General features: G+C 39.8%; 1 protein-coding gene across 2 annotated transcripts in view; it reads left to right on the forward strand.

Moving 5' to 3' along the window:
* LOC119476883 (serine/threonine-protein kinase D3-like) overlaps nt 1-12,382 on the forward strand; it is a 42,710-nt gene that overhangs the window by 3,689 nt on the left and 26,639 nt on the right. The window lies entirely within an intron of this gene.

Consider the following 12,382-nt stretch of genomic DNA (forward strand, 5'->3'; position numbering starts at 1 on the left):
ACCCTTTAAACTCTGCAGTAGAAATGCTCCACCAGTGCTTACGCTGGTATTTCTGCGTATTGTGATGTCATTTCTCAGAGTATCTTCAAATTCTTCTTTTCCCTAAAATCTGTACAACCTCAGCGACAAGGTTTTGTATGTCAATAAACCATAATAATTATACCCCCGCGACAACGTAGTCGGGGTATATAGCACTCCGCGTGTCTGTCCTTCCATCCGTCCGTTCGTCCGTTCGTCCGTCCGTCCTCCCGTCCTCGTTCCCGGAGCAGAACTCTGAAACTATTTAACTTACTACTACTTGTGCCTTTTGGGGGTTAGAAGTCCTAAATGTTTGATAATAACAAGCTAGATTGTGCTCAATAGACTAATGCCATTAGTTCCAAAAGGGTGAAACCTTTGGCCCTACTTTAGTAGAGGTCAGAGGTCAAGCTGTGAGCGGGGGGAGGTTTTAGCTTGTTGATAATAGAACTGAAATTGTTTCATAAATAAAACAAATACAAAAATTGGACATGTGTTTTCATAAAATGTTACCAAATAAACACACAAACCAAATTGATCCACAGGATTGAACAAAATATTTCTCAACGCTCCATAAGTTATTTGAACTGTGCACATTTTTTAGTTTTTGAGGCGTAACGTAACGTAACGTGATGACGTCATCACGAGCGTACAACGTGACGACGCTGAAGACAGAAGCCTCGGCTTTCTGCTGCAAAAAGAATGAATGCTCCAGCTGTTAGATGGGTTTAAATAGGATCATGTAAACCACTCACTTCCCATCTAAACACACTCTCCAACGCACTCATTCGCGTTTTCACGTCGGCCACCGTAGCTCTCCTACACGCTCGGCACACGAGAGAAGTTTTAATCTGCAACCTCACCGCTAGATCCTGCACACTGTTCCTTTAAATACGAGTCTGACCGGGCCTTTTTAAATTTGTAAATGAAATGTGTTTCCATGGAGAAGTTTCCATTTTGCAGTTGTGACCAGTTATTGCAAAACCAGTGTGACTTATCATCTCGTAACAAATAAGAGATCTTAAAGTCATAATTATGAGAACAGATTGTGTTTCACATGAGTTCAGGCATCGACGCTCAGCTCCTCTTTATCTCTCGCCATCTACTGGTTTTTACCGCTCGCTCTGAACGCACCACCTGTGTTCACTGCAGCTTTATCTTTGCAGCAAACCCAAATTTTTGCAGAGCATGATGACGGAGAGGAAAACCTGATGATGCTCTCATTTGAACTTCTGACTCCCACTGTTGTTAATTCTTCAACTGTTTAGTCATTGGTTGGTTGATTGATTGATTGATTGATTAGTTGTTGGGACTGCTCATCCAGTCAGTGGTTATTTAGGTATTCTTCATGCAGCTTTGTTGTCACACACACTTTCACTGGCTGAGGAGAAGTCCTTTCAGAGGGAATGCCTCTTCAGGGTTGGTGTTGCTGTGTCAACGCTCTTCACTTCCTGTTGCACAGCTGTGTGTTGTGTTGGAGGAGCAGCAGGGTGGAGCTGCGTTGACGGTCCTCTCAGTGTGATCAGTTAACCGTCTGATTGAGAAACCTGGCAGGTGGAGAAATCTGTCAATCGTGGCCAACACGTCTCCGTAACTCCGTAAAAAAATTCAAACACTTTAGAAGAAGTGAATTTGGACCAAAATTAACCCTTTAAACTCTGACGTAGAAATGCTCTACCAGCACTTACGCTGGTATTTCTGCTTATTGTGATGTCATTTCTCGGAGTGTCTTCAAATAACCTTAGAATCTGTACAACCCCAACTAAAAATCTGACATTTTTTTATGAAATGTTACTAAATAAACACAAAACATATTGATCCAAAATATTTCTAAATGTAGAGATTAAACGAAATATTTCTCAACACTCCATAAGTTATTTACTTACACATTTTTTTAGTTTTTGAGATATTCTATATGATCATTTTAGTGATCAGAACAAGTGCCAAGGGCGTTTTGATATTATACTAAGGTTATACAGATGGTTTTTGGACATGATGTTATGCAGAATATGTGAATATCACAGCTAATTTAATTTTTTGATTGATATTTGTGTCCAACTTTCTGTCATAACATGAAGTTTACGAGACATTTCTTAGGACATTTTCATATTATAAGCACTCTCCCACCCAACTTATATCTCCATGACTAAATAAATAATACAGACAATAAAGACACTGAGCAGCAGTACAGTACAAAGAGGTAGCTTTGTCAGGGAAAAAATAAAATAAATAAATAAATAAAATAAATAAAATAGATAGAAAGACAATTGGCTTTATCAGTTTAAATTTAACAGCTAATTGTCTTAACTAATGTAAAGCAGAAATCCCAGCAGGAACCTCCAGTAGGAAGTCGTCGTGGTGGAACTGGTTTCCAGTTTGGTATGCCTACAAAATGACATCATCACTGGAAGTTTCTTTTTCCTGCTTTTGTGTCGACATCACGGAGTTGTTTGTCGGTGGGTGGATGGAAGCTTCAGGTCTGATTTACTGCCGTTATATCACCTCTCTACTGTGTGAAGTAGTGGGGGGGAAGTCCCGCTGTAGGTCACCACACTGACCACGCACACATCCCATCCTTCTATCCACTGACTGTGATCATAGTGGAGCATTTAGCAGCTAAACAGACAAGTGGTGGAGACCAAAACCAGAGCTAAAAGAGAGAGAATAATGGATTTAACATTCATCAGGTGGAAACAAACACAGTATGTGGAGTTCCTCAAGTGGCTAAAACTCTAATAAATGCAGCTTTAATATCGACTTTTGAATTTAATCTTTTGTCTTTAATTAAATGAAAATCTTAGGATACATTTCCTATTTATTTTATGTTTTTTGTGAGTTTAGTGACCTGCGTTATGAATGTTGTGGTTGTTTTTATGTAGAGCTGCAACGATTAATCGATTAGTTATCAACTATTAAATTGTTAAATCACCAACCATTTTTTTTAAAACATACTTTTTATGTGTTTCCATAAGAAAAAAGACTCCAACAAACTTAACCATAACAAATAAAATATGTACATATCACAGTAACTGTAAATTAAAAAACAATCTATTTAAAAACAAAGGAGAGAAAAAAGGTAGTAATAATAATAAAATAAAATAAATAAATAAATAAAAATTCTAAAATAAAAAATGTAATAAATACAATTTTAAAATATATGAATATATAAATAAATAAATAATCACCAACTATTTTGATAATTGATTAATCGGTTTGAGTAATTTTCTCAAACTTCTCACCAATGTTAGAGAGGAGACACAAGTCTAAAAAAAAAAAAAAAAAACTCTGGTGACATTTACAACCATTTTCCTAAAAAAAAAAAAGTATCACACTTCTGAAATAAAACAGATTATTGAATCAGAATGAAGGAAAAAAATGGATTAAGTTCAATTAATAAGAAATTAAAAAACTTTTAAGAATAAAAATACACAAATAATCATTAAAGTTACAGAAAGATGAGACCAATAAAGCAGGTAACTCAAAGATAAACAACATGGATGTGTAAATATAATATAATATAATGGTTAACGTGCTCCTGAACCATCAGTTAAACCATAAAATCAGCATCATCTCTCTCCGTCGTCACGACGACGTGAGAGCTACCCGAGTCCTCTGCTCCTCTGGTTTCCATGGTTACCAAGGCCAGGCGGTGGTTCAGGTAGAGAAGTGAATGATGGAGAGAGAGAGAGAGAGAGAGAGGTCAGTGTTGATGTATTGTCTCTCGACCCGCCTACAGAACTTTTTGTAAATGTTGTTCACTGATTGTCATGATTTTAATGTTTTACACTTATATATGTTATATTTATTTATTTACATGTTTGCTTTATCAGATTATATTTATTTTATATTTAGTCATGAGTTAAATATTGCTTTTGTCAAAAGGAAATAAAGGGAAAATAATCAGTTTATTCAGTTGGTTGGTGAGCTGAGATGAAATAGTATAAATAAATATAATACATAATATATATAATAGTATAAAGAGGAAAATATTCTGAACATTATTCAGGCTGAACTTGTTGATTGTAGCCGTTGACATCCTGCTGCTGTGGGTTGTTGAGATATTAATAAATGAATTGACGTTTTATTGTGCAGCCAGTGAAAAAAACAAACAACAGTAAAGTGTCACAGGGAGGAGGTTTTAATCCCGTCATTTATTTTCTTTTATGTAAGACGTTAAATTAACGTCCATTACCGGCGTCCGTCTGACGACCGGCTTAACCTTTTTTTACCCATTTGTCGTCTCATTACGATAAAAACATTCTCAGAAAAGCAGAAAGTTTCCAGTTGATCCTGAACGTCACACACAGCTGCTGTCTGAAACTAAACCGTGTTATAAAATCACTTTTTATCCTGTTACAGCGTCGCTTTAAGTTCTGTGTCCGGCTATCATCCCTCTAAACCAGGAGTCAGAAACCTTTACTGGCTAAAGAGACGTTTTAGGCAAAAAAAAAAAAAAAATCTGTCTGGAGCTGCAAAACATGTGATCATTGTGATGAAGGTAACACAGTTTATAGTCTAAGTATATAGAATATAAGACTAATGCAGTGAGGACCAAAGAGACAATGTAATACGGAGTATTAGGACCACATTGAGGGAAAAAACATCTGAGATTTACAGAATAAAGTCAGAATATAACAAGAATAAAGTTATAATATTACGAGAATAAAGTCATAATTTTACGAGAAAAAAGTTGTAATATTATGAGAATAAAGTCATAACTTTAATAATATTCTGACTTTATTCTCGAAATCTCAGATTTATTTTTTTTCCTCAATGTGGCCCTAATACTCCGTTGTACCGTCGTACCATAGACCTACAACAATGATAAATAAAAATGAAAATGTAAACATAAAACAGTTATTTATTTCCATTTTTAAACTCCACAGGGAGCCACTGGAGAGGAGCTGAAGAGACGCAGGTCGCTGACCCCTCGCAAATTAATAATTTTTTATCTGTTCTAAATGAACCTTAAAGGGAGATTTATCAAGTATTTAATCCTCTTATCAACATGGGAGTGGACTAATATGCTGCTTTATGCAAATGTATGTATATATTTATTTATTGGAAATCAATTAACAACGACAGATATTGATCCAGAAACCCTCACAGCTACTGCATTTAGCATAAACTCATTCCCTCCAAAATGTATTGAAGTAGAAGTATAAAGTAGCAGAAAAATGGAAATACTCAAGTAAAGTACAAGTACCTCAAATTGAATGTCAGAATATAAAAGACCTCGTTCACACCTGCTCTCACCGTACCTGTAGATCTGATAAGAAACAGGAAGTGAGTTAGTTTCCGCCTCACTGACGTCACCTGATGAGAAACAGGAAGTGAGTCTGGGTTTAATGTTTACTTTACTCCGTCTGACGGGTCCAATCTAACCCGGACATCTGACGCTCATTTGCATCCAGATCATCAGGTGAGGTGACGTCATTTGAACCGGGTCACCACCAGAACTGTGTCTGCTGCGGGACGTTAAAGGAGCGTTACGTCAGATTTATTACTTCTCATGATCGCAAGGAGTGATGGAGCAAAGTACTTTTTGTTTTCTACAAGTAGAAACACAAGTTTTCTTAACAAATCACACAGTTCAGTCTGACCTCACAGGCTTCAGTCCAGTTCTTCCTTTTGCATCTTATTATCACTGTTATTTAAAGGGACTATTTGTAACTTTCAGAAATGCTTGTTAACAGCGACACCTGTGGCCGTGAAATCAACGAAAGTCAGCGTCGGGCTCGTGCTTGTGCTCGCTCTACATAGACATGAACGAGCATCGCTCAAAACAGTGAGGCGACACACGTCAGCTAAAAGCACAATATCACTCTATATTTCAGCTGCTTGGCAGTAATGTTAGCTGACCAGACCAAGGTCTCTCCATGAATCAATGCTGATCCTAGTGTTGGCTTTTCCCGCCTCAGCGCAGGCTGAGGCAGCGGGGCTCTGCGGCGAGAAACTCGTCTCCCTCCGTCCGCAGCCGGAGTGAACAGGGAGACACCGGCACCCGGTCGGTACGAGACGACAAGGTTTCTCTCTGCAGAGCCCCGTCACTTCACAAGACACGGGAAACCTCTGTTGGTCTGGAGGAGCTGCAGCAGTTATTTCTGCACAAACGTCCACTGAACATTCACTAGATATTCTCAGAGCTAAACTAACTCTTCTGCAGTGTGGAGTGAGCAGCATGCACGTCTAGAGGTGGAGTGAGACAGCGAGAACGTGCGCTCTGTCTGAGTGAAGGCAAGCAGGCAGAGGAGCGGGGACGCCGGCCACAGGCGAGCGTGCATGTGTCCCGACCCGGTACATTTATACGCTTAAAAAGTTACAAACAGTCCCTTTAAATTTGTTAAGCTTGATTATTTTATGAGTGTCTCATGATGAGGTGAACTGGGGCTGCCATGATTATCAGGATTATCGTGGCCAAAAGGATTTATGATAACAATATTATCGTGATATCTATGGAACATTTGAAAAAAATAAATAATAATGCTATCAGTCAAATTCATCAGTTATTCATTCGGTTACTCGAGGAATCATTTCAGCCCTACGTGTTTCCATTCAATTGTTAAGTGATTGTGATAGTAGAGCTGTCAAAGTTAACACAATAATAACACGTTAACGTAAATTAATTTTAACGCCATTAATTTCTTTAACGCATTAATGCAACTTGCAATGATTTTAGGTTGCAGCGGCTCAGTTTTAAAAGCATCATATGAAACTATAAAACCTAAGGAATCCATTGGTACTAACCGTCATCTGTCATTGTTTTGTGTTGTTAATTGATTTACAATAATAAATATATACATACATTAATGTATAAAGCAGCATATTTGTCCACTCCCATGTTGATAAGAGGGTTAAATACTGGACTAATCTCCCTTTAAGGTTCATTTAGAACAGATAAAACATGTGCATTTTGTGATTAATCGTGATTAAATATTTTAATTGTTTAAGAACCATAAAGAAGAAATGTAAAGTCGGCACGTTTCCATCAGCTGGTTTGGAGAGAATAAACGACAGCGGCTACTTTTATCTACTAATTGAGGAAGTTTTATCAACTTGTTCCGTTTCTGTTCAGCGTTTCTGACACGACGCTTCAAAATGTGCACAAAAATACATGAATGGAAACACGACTAGTGAGACGTCTGTGTGGTCGTGTTGCTGCTGAATGAATCCAGAGGAAACACTGAGGTCACTTTAACACACACACACACACACACACACTGAGCTATCTGAGGAGGATGTTGTTGTGGTCACAGTGGTGTGAGTGTGTGTGTGTGTGTGTGTGTGTGTGTGTGTGTGTGTGTGTGTGTGTGCAGTGATTTATTCAGTGTGTATCCTCCTGATAGTGCTGCAACAGGAGATATTATCTCTGTAGGTCAGCAGGTAGAGCAAGGCACTAACGTGGTTTGTGGTTTAATTCCCTGTGTTGTTTTTATGTTTCTAGTGTTAAATAACAATTCTGTGAATTTATATCTAGTTATTTATTTTGTTACATTTAGTTTTACAAAGTGAGTAAAGTCATGTTTAAGTCCAGCCGGATGTCGTCTTATAACAGAATGATCCAGTCACTTCCACACAGCGAGGCACACAGCTGATTGATTAAACACTGGTATCCGATCGGTACTCGGTATCGGTCGATACAGTAAGTATCGCTATCGGTATCAGGACTGAGAAAGTCGGATCGGTGCATCCCTAACGCGATATTGTTTGAATATGAAGTGAAATATACGAATGTTTAATTAACACAGACACAGACCTGTTGGTCCCATAGAGCCTTTTCTTTACTTTAAAATAGTTTTTTAATCAGACAACTAAAGAGATGGTTTCTTACTGAAAGAAGCAGAAACAGATTATTTCTAACTGTCATACATACGATAAATGGTAAATAAAAAACTACATAAATAATAATAAATAACTACAAAGAGACGCAAAATAACCAAAAAAAGATGCAAAACAAACACAAAGAGACGCAAAATAATTACAAAGAGACACAGAATGGCCACAAAGAGGCGCAAAGCGACAACAAAGACACACAAAGAGGCACAAGGCGACCACAAAGAGGCGCCAAACTACCACAAAGAGGCGCAAAGCGACCACAAAGAGACGCAAAGCGACAACAAAGAGAGGCAAAGCGACAACAGACACGCAAAGCGACCACAAAGAGGCGCTAGGCGACCACAAAGAGGCGCCAAACTACCACAAAGAGGCGCAAAGCGACCACAAAGAGACGCAAAGCGACAACAAAGAGAGGCAAAGCGACAACAGACACGCAAAGCGACCACAAAGAGGCGCAAGGCGACCACAAAGAGGCGCAAAACTAACACAAAGAGGCGCAAAGCGACCACAAAGAGACGCAAAGCGACAACAAAGAGACGCAAAGCGACCTCAAAGAGACGCAAAGCGACCTCAAAGAAACGCAAAGCGACAACAAAGAGACATGAAACAACCACAAAACAATGCAAAATGACCACATAGAGACACTAAATAACCAAAAAGATATTCATAAAGACGCAAAACAACCACAAAGAAACACAAAACAACCACAAAGAAACACAAAACAACCACAAAGAGGCGCAAAGCGACCTCAAAGACACGCAAAGCGACAACAAAGAGACGCAAAGCGACAACAAAAAGACGCAAAGCGACCTCAAAGAGACACGAAACAACCACAAAACGATGCAAAACGACCACATAGAGATGCTAAATAACCAAAATAACCAAAAAGGGATGCAAAAATATGCAAAACAACCACAAAGATGCAAAACGATCACGAAGAGGCACAAAAAGACCACAAAGAGGCGTAAAACGATTGTTTGATTGATTGTTTGAATATGAAGTGAAGTATACAAACGTTTAATTAACACCTCAGGTTGTAAAATCACGTTTCTTTATTGATGAAACCCACGTGGGCATTCAGGTGATTAGTGGCGTTCAGCACTGACTTCAGTCCTTCTACCAGCTGGATGAATGAAACTCTCCTCACACCGGACAACCTTGACCCACTCAGCGGCGCTTCCTGTTGTTTCCTGAGCGGTGACGGAGCGAGCGGATGCAGCCGGGGAAAACAGACGCACGCGGCTGTTTACCTTCATATTTCCCATCATTCCTTTTAGCGTCGTCCCTCCAGGCTGATTGCACGCGTACGTTGAAAGAGTTGAAGAGTTTTATTGGAGCTGAAAGGCTCTCAGCGTTCTGCAGCGGAAGACAACAGATGTTTTATCTGGTGGTGCTCTTCACATCGTTGCCGCTTCAGAAGCTTTTATAAACTCATGTGTGAGGAAATATGAAAAGATAAGCTCCTGTGTGTCAGTCTATATATTAAAATAAATGTTCATACAATGAAATGTAGTTAAACAGAAGTGCAGAAGCAGTAAAGTGCAGAGTAATGTATAGAATAACACAGTTAAGATATATACAGTATGAACATGTGCAGCAGTTAGACACAAATATACAGTACAGGTATAAGTACAGGTAACGGCAATACAGACTAAACAGCTGGAAGTATGATAGGTATAATAATAATAGTGATATCAAATCATATATATAAAAAGTCTCAAGACTGTTTTTTAAATACAACAAAACATTTTTTTTGTCTCATCATATTAAATGTAAATTAATAACTAATGAATTCAAGGTTTACAGATGTTGTTGCAGAGGTTTAAAGTTCACTTTTAAGGGAAAAAGGCAGATTAAATGCTGCATATTTAAATTCAATATGATAATGGAATCATATCGTGATGAACTCATATATCGAGATATCGTGATACAGTTACGTCATCTAAATTGATAATAACGAGCGCGTACTAACTCATATTTCTCAGTAAATCTGATCAAGCTCTGAGGATTTTATTGCTTCAATCGACTACATTCACCGTCAACACTGACTGAACAATCACTTAGTTAATCTGCAACTATTTTGATTATTAATTAATCATTTGAGTCCTTTTTTTTAAAGCAAAAATGCCAAATACTCCCCAGATGTTCCAGCTTCTGATAGTAAACTGAATGAAACCAATCAATTTGAAGACGTCACCTTAAACCTTTAGAACTTGTGTCAGATATTTTCTGACATTTTAGAGATTAAAAAATGAATCAATTAATCAAGAAAATCATCAGCTGATGAATTCTAATCACGTGTACATTTGTTAATTAATGGAAGCAGCACGCTGCAGCGGTTGATCCCCTCCAGACATTCACTACAGTAGATATACTGTTTAGAGGGTTGGAATAGTAGTTTGTGTCTGATATAGTTTTCCTTTAGAGTCATGAATATGTAAACACTAGAGGGTGGGGTAAAAATCAATTCACCTATGTATCGCGATCTACTTTATTACCATTTCTAAACAGATGTTTTAACACCAGAATGGATATATCTGCTTCATGTGAGTCTCTGTGGAGGTAGAAGGAAGTTACCGCTTTTATTGTGGTAGTCTGAGTAACGTGACGTCATATCCGTTCTGTATCCGTCAACCAAAACAAACCTCAGAGAGTGTAAAACGTCGGAGGGTCAGCATGGATACGGACCGTGATTGGCTCCGCACTACTTGTGATGTCACAAAATGATGCTACAACTGTACACGTGTTGAACTGAGATTTCAGGTGAGCACAGAGAACGTTTCCTCGAACGCGGCTGCAGACTCGGAGTCCACAGATCTTCCCCAGAATTGTTGTAAAGTTTGGAAGCAGTTAAAGAATCTGTGCTCATGAAGTAAAAAGTATAAATGATGTTTTAAGGAGACCTTGATGAAGCAGTTGTGTTTAATGTGTTTAATGTGTTTGATGTGTTTGTAGAGCGGACGTTGAGGGTTCTGTCCTCTCGTTCAGAACCAGGATTATTGCTATCCATGAACACTTAGTCTCTCAGATTGCTGAGTGCTGCACAGATTAAGAGGTGATGGATATCCCCCCCCCCCCCCTCTCCCACTTCCGGCTTGATAAAAACACGGCCTCAAGTTAGAGACCTCGCGGCCCCGCTGCCCTCCTGCAGCGGGGTCAAAGGTCACGGCAGGACCCGGAGGTTTTGACCTGTGTGACCCTGACGACCAGAAGACGGTGGGGTCGTCAGACACGTGGCCTCAGTTTGGTGATCGAGTCGGAGGAGGAGGAGGAAGAGTCGGAGGAGGAGGAGGAGGAGGTGAAAGGGATTGTGTGTGTGTGTGTGTGTGTGTGTGTGTGTGTGTGTGTGTGTGTGTGTGTGTGGAGGTTAAGCCTGGTTAATGGAGGATTAACCATAAAGAGGGGATCAGTGTGTATTAAACACACACTCTTGTCCATTAACAGAACTCTTACTGTGTTTCTCTGCTCACTTCAGAGAACGCAGCCGCTGACGACCGGCGCTACGACGTGATTGGACGGAGCAAAAAGTGCGTCGTCACGGCAGCTGAAACAGAAGAGCTTTCACTTCTGGTTCAGACCTCGACCCGGTCCTCGTGTTCTGGTTCAGACCTCGACTCGGTCCTCGTGTTCTGGTTCAGACCTCGACCCGGTCCTCGTGTTCTGGTTCAGACCTCGACCCGGTCCTCGTGTTCTGGTTCAGACCTTTGACCTCAGAGCTGCTGCAGAATCAGAGGATGAACACAGAACTGTTTGTCTCAGTGAACTTTCTTTATTTTTTAAAATAGTTTTTTAATCAGACGATAAAAGAGACGGTTTCATACTGAAAGAAGCAGAAACAGATTATTTCTGTTATAAGATAAATGGTGAGATAATGCTTAAAGTATGCTGGAGGCAAGACGACCACAAAGAGTCACTAAATAACCCAAAAGAGACACAAAACGACCACAAACAGACACAAAACAACCACAGATGAAAAAAAGGACCACAAGAAGATGTCAAACGACCACAAAGAGTCAGTCTGGGCGTCTTTACATGTGTGTGCCCTGGGGGGGGAAGGAGGTTATCGTCTCTTTCTAGGATCAGACTGTTGCTGGTGTTCCCGTCTGTCACTCTCTGTGTGTTGGAGCGGTGGAGTGTAGCCACGAGGCTAATGACTGCTGGGTGTCGGTGACAGGACCTCAGCCATAATTCATGATGCACATTCTGACTGTGTGTGTGTGTGTGTGTGTGTGTGTGTGTGTGTTAGTTACAGTAGGTCTCATGTGATGATGTGTGCAGCTTCTGCCTCGTCACCGGTCGGTCGGTCGGTTGGGTTTCCTGCTGTCAGTGTTGCGCTGCAGGATCCATGCTGCATGCTACCTGCACGCTGCTAACATCCTGCTAACATCCTGCTAACACAGGGAGACGCCCAGGGCAGGAAGTTGCTTCACCTGTCTGTCTGTCTGTCTGTCTGTCTGTCTGTCTGTGTGTCTGCAGGCTGCAGAACCCCAAATCAAGTACAAACACTCGGCTATAACAACATCGTTCA

Source organism: Sebastes umbrosus, chromosome 18 (assembly GCF_015220745.1).
Source record: "Sebastes umbrosus isolate fSebUmb1 chromosome 18, fSebUmb1.pri, whole genome shotgun sequence".
Lineage (NCBI taxonomy): Eukaryota > Metazoa > Chordata > Actinopteri > Perciformes > Sebastidae > Sebastes > Sebastes umbrosus.